The sequence below is a fragment of the Microcaecilia unicolor genome, chromosome 1 (genome assembly GCF_901765095.1).
Source record: "Microcaecilia unicolor chromosome 1, aMicUni1.1, whole genome shotgun sequence".
NCBI lineage: Eukaryota > Metazoa > Chordata > Amphibia > Gymnophiona > Siphonopidae > Microcaecilia > Microcaecilia unicolor.
The window spans coordinates 41,426,800-41,435,852 of record NC_044031.1 but is presented as its reverse complement, the minus strand read 5'-3'; the positions used below and the strand labels follow the sequence as shown (position 1 = coordinate 41,435,852).

General features: G+C 50.9%; 1 pseudogene; it reads left to right on the top strand.

Annotated features, from left to right (window-relative positions):
- Nucleotides 1-1,074: 1,074 nt before the first annotated feature.
- LOC115466081 lies at nucleotides 1,075-7,963 on the top strand (annotated as a pseudogene).
- Nucleotides 7,964-9,053: the final 1,090 nt, after the last annotated feature.

The window sequence follows — 9,053 nt, the reverse complement described above, 5'->3', positions numbered from 1 at the left end:
ATAAATAAGTAAAGAAATATAAACTTTTAATGTTGAGCACCTGATTCTCAAAGTGGACATATTCCAAACACTATAATGAAAACAAAATGATCTTTTCTACCTTTATTGTCTGGTGACTTTTTCTGATCATGCTGGCCCAGTATCCGTTCTGCTGCTATCTGTCCTCAGTGCACTGCCTCCATTGTATGCAGATAGATCTCATGTATATTTATTGGGGAAATCCTGAAAACCTGACTGGGTTGTGGGCCTCAAGGGCTGAGGGTGCCCACTCCTGCTGTAGAGAGTACATGCACAAATTTATACCTTATTTGGAGTAGATATAGCTTTGTGCTGAATTAAACCCATGTAAATGTTTAGATCTTTTTACCCCCTCTATAAATCTTCATATACCGGTTACCCACGATTTGCAGAGATAAAAGACCAGGGCCGCGTCTATGAGAAAGGTAATTTTATTCACTTACCAAATATTGATACACTTAATATTTTTCTCATGGGAGAATAGAACTACTGCATAAATATGCTGGCTGTATCTATCGCTCCAACATCCTGGACTGAAACAGCTATTTTTATACACTTTGTATTTAACAATGATTTACAATGCTTCAACAAGTTATCTTACCCAGGATCATCCAGTCTTCTTTCAAAGCCATCTGGTTTCTCTCACCTGCTAAACCACATTCCCATGTTTGTTTATGCTTCCTCCTTTCCCAGGCCTGTTTGCCCGTAAGGATATCATATCAGATCTTAAGTTCCTGGGCCTCATGATTTATGGCCTTTGCCCTTTGACTCTATTCCAGGGTGCATAACTGTGTTTATTATCTACAGTGTATTGGCATTTGAGCATTGCTGGGGCTGGGATCCTATTTTAAAAAGTCACCTGAGGTCTTATGTTGCCCTTACTAAATAGGATTAAAATAGGCACCCTTTTTTAATTTCTAAGATTAGCACCTTATTATAATCAAGCCCCTTATGTGGATTGATTTTTGGGTTTCTCTTTCTCTGGTAGTGATTACTTTTCCAATATGCTTCCTGTTCTGTAGCATCACCCATTTCCTTGAATAACAATTGATCACCATGACTGCCACCCTAACCAAGGTGAAGAATAACAAGGTAAACAAGATTATTGTCTATGAGCTTCCTGATTTCGAAGGACTGCACAGGGAATTCGAAACGGATGTCAAAGATCTGAAAAAGCATGGTTTCGACGACTGCATCTCCTCACTGAAAGTCATTGGGCAGCCATGGGTTCTCTATGAAGATAATGATTTTGGTGGATGGCTGGTGCCCTTTGAAGGTAAAATTATGTATAATCATACCTGATAATTTTCTTTCCATTAATCATAGCTGATCAATCCATAGACTGGTGGGTTGTGTCCATCTACCAGCAGGTGGAGATAGAGAGCAAACTTTTGCCTCCCTATATGTGGTCATGTGCTGCCGGAAACTCCTCAGTATGTCGATATCAAAGCTCCATCCGCAGGACTCAGCACTTAGAGAATTACACCCACGAAGGGACACTCTGCCCAGCTCACCACCGCCGAAACGGGGGAGGGGAATCCGTCCAGCTCATCCCCGCGGAGCGGGGGAGGGACACCACACCCGCCGATGCGGGGGGATCTGGCTTATCCTGCAACCGCAACCGCGGGAGGAGCTGACTGACCCTAACACCGCCGAAGCGGAGGGGTACAAAACTGCCCTACAGCCGCACGAAGCGGGAGGGAGTGCCGGCAGAATTTTAAGTCTCAATCCAGCCCCGTAAAACGGAGGGGAGAGGAATGCAGCAGCTCACTGTAACACAAACTCGTCTTAACTCTTGAAGAATCCAAGTGAAAAAACTTGAACACGAAGTCTTTCTGAAGTAACTGAAGACTAAACTTGAACCTGAAATGCAACCAGAATAAAAATAATACAGATATCTGGGAGGGGCTATGGATTGATCAGCTATGATTAATGGAAAGAAAATTATCAGGTATGATTATACATAATTTTACCTTCCATATCATCAAGCTGATCAATCCATAGACTGGTGGGATGTACCGAAGCAGTACTCACCCAGGGCGGGACATAGAAATCCCTGACCGCAACACTGAAGCTCCAAACCGGGCCTCCGCCCGAGCAGCCACAGTCAAGCGGTAATGCTTGGAGAATGTATGGGCCGAAGCCCAAGTTGCCGCCTTGCATATCTCTTCCAAGGAGACGGAACCGGCCTCTGCCATCGAGGCCGCCTGAGCTCTTGTAGAGTGAGCCTTCAGCTGGATAGGCGGCACCTTCCCCGCGGCCACATAAGCCGCTGCAATGGCTTCCTTGACCCATCTTGCCACTGTAGGCTTAGCAGCCTGCAGACCCCTACGAGGACCTGTATACAGGACAAACAGATGATCCGATTTCCGGAAATCATTGGTCACTTCCAAGTATCTGATGATGACTCGTCTCACATCCAGATATTTAAGAGCAGAGTACTCCTCTGGGTAGTCCTCCCTACGAAAGGAAGGGAGACATAGCTGCTGATTCACATGGAAGCGAGAAACAATCTTGGGCAGGAAGGAAGGCACTGTGCGAATAGTCACTCCTGCCTCAGTGAACTGTAGAAAAGGCTCTCGACACGAGAGCGCCTGGAGCTCGGAAACTCTTCTGGCTGAAGTGATAGCCACCAAAAAGACTGCTTTCAACGTCAGGTCTTTCAGAGATGCCCTTGACAAGGTTCAAACGGCGGCTTCTGCAATGCTCTTAGCACCAGGTTGAGATTCCACGCAGGCACCACTGAGTGCAGAGGAGGGCGCAGGTGATTAACCCCCTTGAGAAAGCGCACCACATCTGGCTGCGAAGCCAGGGAAGCACCCTTCAGGCGGCCCCTGAAGCAAGCCAGAGCCGCTACCTGGACCTTAAGGGAACTGAGCGACAGGCCTTTGTCCAGACCTTCTTGCAGGAACGTCAACACTGAAGAAATTGGAGCAGTGAAAGGAGAAAGAGAGCCTGCTTCACACCACGCTGCAAAGATACGCCAAACCCTGGCGTAAGCAGTAGAAGTAGAGCGTTTCCTCGCTCTCAGCATAGTGGCGATGACCTTGTCTGAGAAGCCCTTCTTCCTCAGACGCTGCCGCTCAATAGCCAGGCCGTAAGACCAAAGGGGGAGGGATCCTCCATCACCACGGGACCCTGATGTAACAGGCCCTGCTCCACTGGCAACCGCAGAGGATCGTCGACTGAGAGCCTGATCAAGTCCGCATACCAGGGACGCCTGGGCCAATCCGGACCCACCAGGATTATCCTGCCGGGATGCTTTGCCACCCGGTCTAGTACCCTGCCCAACATGGGCCAGGGCGGGAACACATAGAGAAGCTCTTGTGTCGGCCATTGTTGGAGAAGAGCATCTACTCCCAGGGATCGAGGGTCCCGTCCTCTGCTGAAGAAGCGCGGCACTTGGCAATTGGCCGATGACGCCATCAGATCTAGGCTCGGCTGGCCCCAGCGCTTCGTGATGTCCAAGAACGCCTGAGCAGATAGCTGCCACTCTCCGGGCTCCAAGGTATGGCGACTGAGAAAGTCCGCCTTGACATTCATGACTCCGGCAATGTGGGCCGCTGACAGCTGTTCCAGGTTCGCTTCCGCCCACTGGCATAGACTCATAGCTTCCCTGGCTAGAGGGGCGCTCTTGGTACCTCCCTGGCGGTTGACATAGGCCACAGCCGTGGCATTGTCCGACAGGACCCGTACAGGCTTGAACACCAGTACCGGGATGAACTCCAAAAGCGCCAACCGAATGGCTCTGAGTTCCAGGAGGTTGATAGACCACTTTGCCTCTGCAGGAGACCAGAGCCCCTGCGCTGTCCTTCCCAAGCAGTGGGCTCCCCAGCCCGATAACGAGGCGTCCGTCGTGACGACAATCCACTCTGGGACACCAGAGGCATTCCCGCAGACAACTTGTCTGTCTGCATCCACCAGCTCAGCGCCTTGCGCACTGCTGGATCCAAGGGAAGACGCACAGCATAATCCTCCGACATCGGAGTCCAGCGCTGCAGCAGAGAGTGTTGTAGTGGTCTCATATGAGCCCTGGCCCAGGGCACTACTTCCATCGTGGCCGTCATAGAGCCCAACAGCTGCACATAGTCCCAAGCCCGAAGAGGAGAGGCTACTAGGAACTGGTCCACCTGAGCCTGAAGCTTGACAATCCGATTGTCTGGCAGGAACACTCTGCCCACTTGGGTGTCGAATCGAACTCCCAGATACTCCAGGGACTGAGTCGGGCGCAGCTGGCTCTTCTCCCAGTTGATGATCCATCCCAGGGAGCTCAAAAGAGCAACTACCCGGTCCACAGCTTTGCCGCACTCTGCATAAGAGGGGGCTCGGATCAACCAGTCGTCCAGATAAGGATGGACTTGTACTCCTTCCTTTCGCAGGAAGGCCGCTATGACCACCATTACCTTGGAAAAGGTCCGCGGAGCAGTAGCCAACCCGAACGGGAGGGCTCTGAACTGGAAGTGTCGGCCCAGGACTGCAAAACGCAGAAAGCGTTGATGAGGAGGCCAGATGGGAATATGCAGGTACGCTTCCTTGATGTCCAAGGATGCCAGGTACTCCCCTGCCTTCACTGCCGCTATAACAGAGCGGAGAGTCTCCATGCGAAAGTGCCGCACTTTCAAGGCCCGATTGACCCCTTTGAGGTCGAGGATAGGCCGGACCGAACCTCCTTTCTTTGGTACCACAAAATAAATGGAGTAACGCCCCTTGCCAAGCTGACTTTCTGGCACCGGAACGACCGCACCCAGGCGGATCAGATTGTCCAAAGTCTGCTGCACTGCCACAGCTTTGACCGGAGACTTGCAGGGAGAGAGTACAAACCCGTCTCTTAAGGGTCGGCAGAACTCCAGCTTGTAGCCGTCTCTGATGACTTCCAGCACCCAAGCGTCTGAAGTTATTGTGGTCCACTCGCCCAGAAACGAGGACAGCCGTCCTCCAATCTGCACTGGGGCGTGGACCAATACCCCGTCATTGGGTACGAGACCCTGGGGGAGGACCGGAGGGAGCACCTCCGGGACGGCGGTCTCTGCGAAAGGAATGCTGCTTGGGGGAGAAATTCCTCTTAAAGGAAGTGGGGGGCAGAAGCACCCGACCTGCCCGGGCGGTACCGACGGGCTTCCTGAAACCGTCCTCTGGAGGTACCGGGACGAGCACTCGCCCGAGCCCTGACCTCCGGCAACTTCTTGCCCTTAGACGTGCCGAGATCAGTCACGATTTTGTCCAGCTCGACCCCAAAGAGCAGCTTGCCTTTAAAAGGCAATCTAGCCAGGCGGGATTTTGAGGCGTGGTCAGCAGACCAATGTTTCAGCCAAAGCCACCGCCGCGCAGAGACAGTCTGAGCCATGCCTTTAGCTGAGGCTCTCAAGACATCATACAGCAAGTCTGCCAAATAGGCTAAGCCCGATTCCAGGGCTGGCCAATCATTCCTCAAGAAATGATCCGAGGGGGAAGCCCGCTGCACCATAGTCAGGCACGCCCTGGCCACATAGGAGCCGCAAACTGAGGCCTGCAAACTTAAAGCAGCCGCCTCAAGGACGACCTTAAAGCCGCCTCCAATCTCCTGTCTTGGGCGTCCTTTAGGGCCGTGCCACCTTCCACCGGCAATGCCGTTTTCTTAGTCACCGCAGTGATTAAAGAATCCACGGTAGGCCACAGATAGGCCTCACGTTCACTCACAGCCAAAGGATAGAGGCGGGACATAGCCCTAGCCACTTTAAGGCTCGCTTCTGGGACATCCCATTGAGCCGAAATTAAGGTGTGCATGGCATCATGCACGTGGAAGGTTCTAGGCGGGCGCTTAGGTCCCCAGCATAATGGCAGAGCCAACAGGGGCTGAGGGAGAGACGTCCTCCGGAGAGGGATATCTTCAAAGTGTCCATGGCCTGTAACAACAGGTTGGGCAAATCCTCCGGGCGAAAAAGCCGCGCTGCAGAGGGGTCATCCGCTCCATCCGAGCGGGGATCCGTCTCCACCAAGGAATCCGCAAAGGACCGTTGGGAGACCTCAGACACGCTGCCCTCATCTACATCGGAGGAGACAAATTCCTCCAAGGCCTGGGAATCAACCCGAGGGCGTTTACCTCTGGGAACCTCAACCTCTTTACCAGAGGAGGGAGCGGGGGCAGCGTTGTGCATGAGGAAGGCCCGATGCAGCAGCAAAACAAACTCGGGGGAGAAACCCCCCAGACTGTGCACCTCCGCAGCCTGGGCAACAGCCCTAGGCGCGCTCTCAACCGGCGCTCGCAATAGCGGGGGAGAGACATGCTGCGCATACCAAAATGGCGTCCGGCGCGAAACTCCGCGAAGGAGCCGCGCGGGAAGAACGGCTCTTAACTTTAGCCGCTTCTGTGCCGTCGCCCAAATTAAGGGCGTTCATGGCATTAATGTCTCCAACCTCAAGGGCGGCCCAAGAAGAAGCCGTCCGAGCCGCGTGGCCCGGCCAAGATGGCGGAGGCGAGGAGCGGGGGATGGGCGTTTATGGCGGGAAAAACCGCCACGCCGGAGGAAGGACCGGGACATGCATCGGTCGCGAAACTGTCACCCACCAAGGGCGAATCCGGCTTGAAGACCCCCGCATCCCCTCTAGAAGCGCTCGAGCGACCCGGGGAGCGACCCTTTGCGCCCTCGCCCTCCGACGCCATGAGCCACGAGGAGAAGAATCGGGGAACCCCCGCCCGCTATAAAAAAGGTAAAATTACCTGCTGTCCGCTCCGAGTTGTAACGACCTGGTGTCTCAGTGAGTAGCTGCAATAGACGCTTAAATAAACGTCGAAATAAACGCCTTTAAGGCCGTTCAAATTTTTTTTTTTTTTTTTTAACGGAGCTAGCGGGAGGGGGGAGAAAAGGAGGGACCTGGCACCACCAGGTTTGCACTTGCTCAAAAGAGCCCTCAACCCCAGGCACTCAACAAAACCTAAAAATTAGGCTTGGAGGCCTAGCCAGAGCTGCTGCTGTGTGTGACCACCACCTGCTGAGATAGAGAACATACTGGGGAGTTTCCGGCAGCACATGACCACATATAGGGAGGCAAAAGTTTGCTCTCTATCTCCACCTGCTGGTAGATGGACACAACCCACCAGTCTATGGATTGATCAGCTTGATGATATGGAAGAAGGCGATTACAAAAATATTGAAAAAAAAATAACGCTTTCTCATCAATGAGGCTGATCACTGATGACCTGATAAACCCTCAGATTACACTCTATGTCGATGAGAGCTACAAAGGCAAAAACGAACCATTTACAAAGGAGACCAAATTGAAGTACAGTAATTTTGACAATAAGGCATCTTCTCATACTGTTGAGAGAGGTGCCTGGATCTTGTATACAGATACAGACAGAAAAGGAAAGCGATTACTGGTTAGGGCTAATGAAAAGATGGAGGACTATAGGGCATCTGGATTTAATGACACAATATCCCACATCCGACCTCTGAAGGCCGGACGTCCTATTATAACATCCAAAGTCCGTTGGAATGAGCAAAAGGAAGTAAATGAGATTTGCTGCTTGATTGATGAGTTTACTGTGGAGAACAGATCAGGTTCTCATCAGGAATTCACTAGAACCTGTTCCAGAGAGTTTGAGTCTTCAGTCATGCATGAATTTAAATTTAGTAATACCACCACCATTGAAGCTGGGGTAGCATTTGAAGTGAAGCTAATTGCGTCTATGAGCACCAAGATTTCAAATTCCTTCACTGTTGAAAAGGGGAAATCAGAGACCGTCGTTGAAAAAGAGAAAGTGGAGATTACCATGCCAAGCAAGTTCCCAGCCAACAGCAAAACGACAGTTAGAGTGATGAAGAAGGAGTACACCATCATTGTGCCAGTGGAGCTCACCATTTGGCAGAATGGAAAGGAGACAATTGAGGATGGAGAAATGAGGTGTGAGGTGGGGAATTCAATCCAAGCTGTGATTACATCAGAAGCGATTAAAGAGAAGGAGTAGCCTCATGGTTAGTGCAGTGGCTGGTGAACTAGGTTCAAATCCCACTGCAGCTCCTTGTGACTCTGGCTAAGTCACTTAGGGGGTCTTTTTGCTGACATTTTTAGAGTGCGTTAAAAATAAGCGCGCACTAAACGCTAAAGACGGCAATGTATTCCTATGGGCATCTTTAGCATTTAGCGTGCGCCTATTTTAATGCTCACTAAAAACGCCAGTGCGCCTAAGTAAAAGACGTCCCAAATCCTCCATTGCTCCAGGTACAAAATAAGTACCTGTAAATAATATGTAAACCACTTTGATTGTAACCACAGAAAGGCAGTATATCAAATCCCATCCCCTTTCCCTTATTTAGGCTTTGCCAAGGAATATTGTACAGCTGTCATTAAGCTTTATTTTTATTTTTTTATTTGCAGCATTTGTATCCCACATTTTCCCAACTATTTGCAGGCTCAATGTGGCTTACATTATGCCGTAGATCGCCATTCCGGAATGAGAAATACAGAGTATTGTAGCATTAAGTACAGGAAATATAGGATAAGTTATAAGAAGAGTATCTACAGTTCACTTCAGGCATTAAGGATCAGAGTAGATCAGTGGCGTAGCTACAGGTGGGCCTGGGTGGGCCAGGGCCCACCCACTTTGGACTCAGGCCCACCCAAAATTGTGACACTTGCTGTAGCTGGTGGGGATCCCCAAACCTTGCCATGCTGGAAATTTTCTCTCCTGGGGCAGCCAGCGCTCTTCCAAATGTCAGCCAGCAGCACTTGCCTTGAGCTGACACAGACTGGCCCTTCTGCACATGCTCAGTTTTCACACATGGGCAGGGAGGGGTGGAGAGAGGAGAAAACCAGAGGGGGACCGGAGGGGGGGGGGGTGGTGGTGGTGAATTCCATGCCCGCCCACCTTGGGCTCTGGCCCACCCAAAATTGGCCATCTAGCTACGCCCCTGGAGTAGATAGAAAAAAAAAAACATTCAGCAGTATTCATGTGAGTAAGTAAACCAATAAAAAGAGTTCAATGTTAACTTGAATTGATAAGGTTTTGATGTATGGTCATTATGAGGGATCTTTTAGGTACATCTCTTTGAACAATT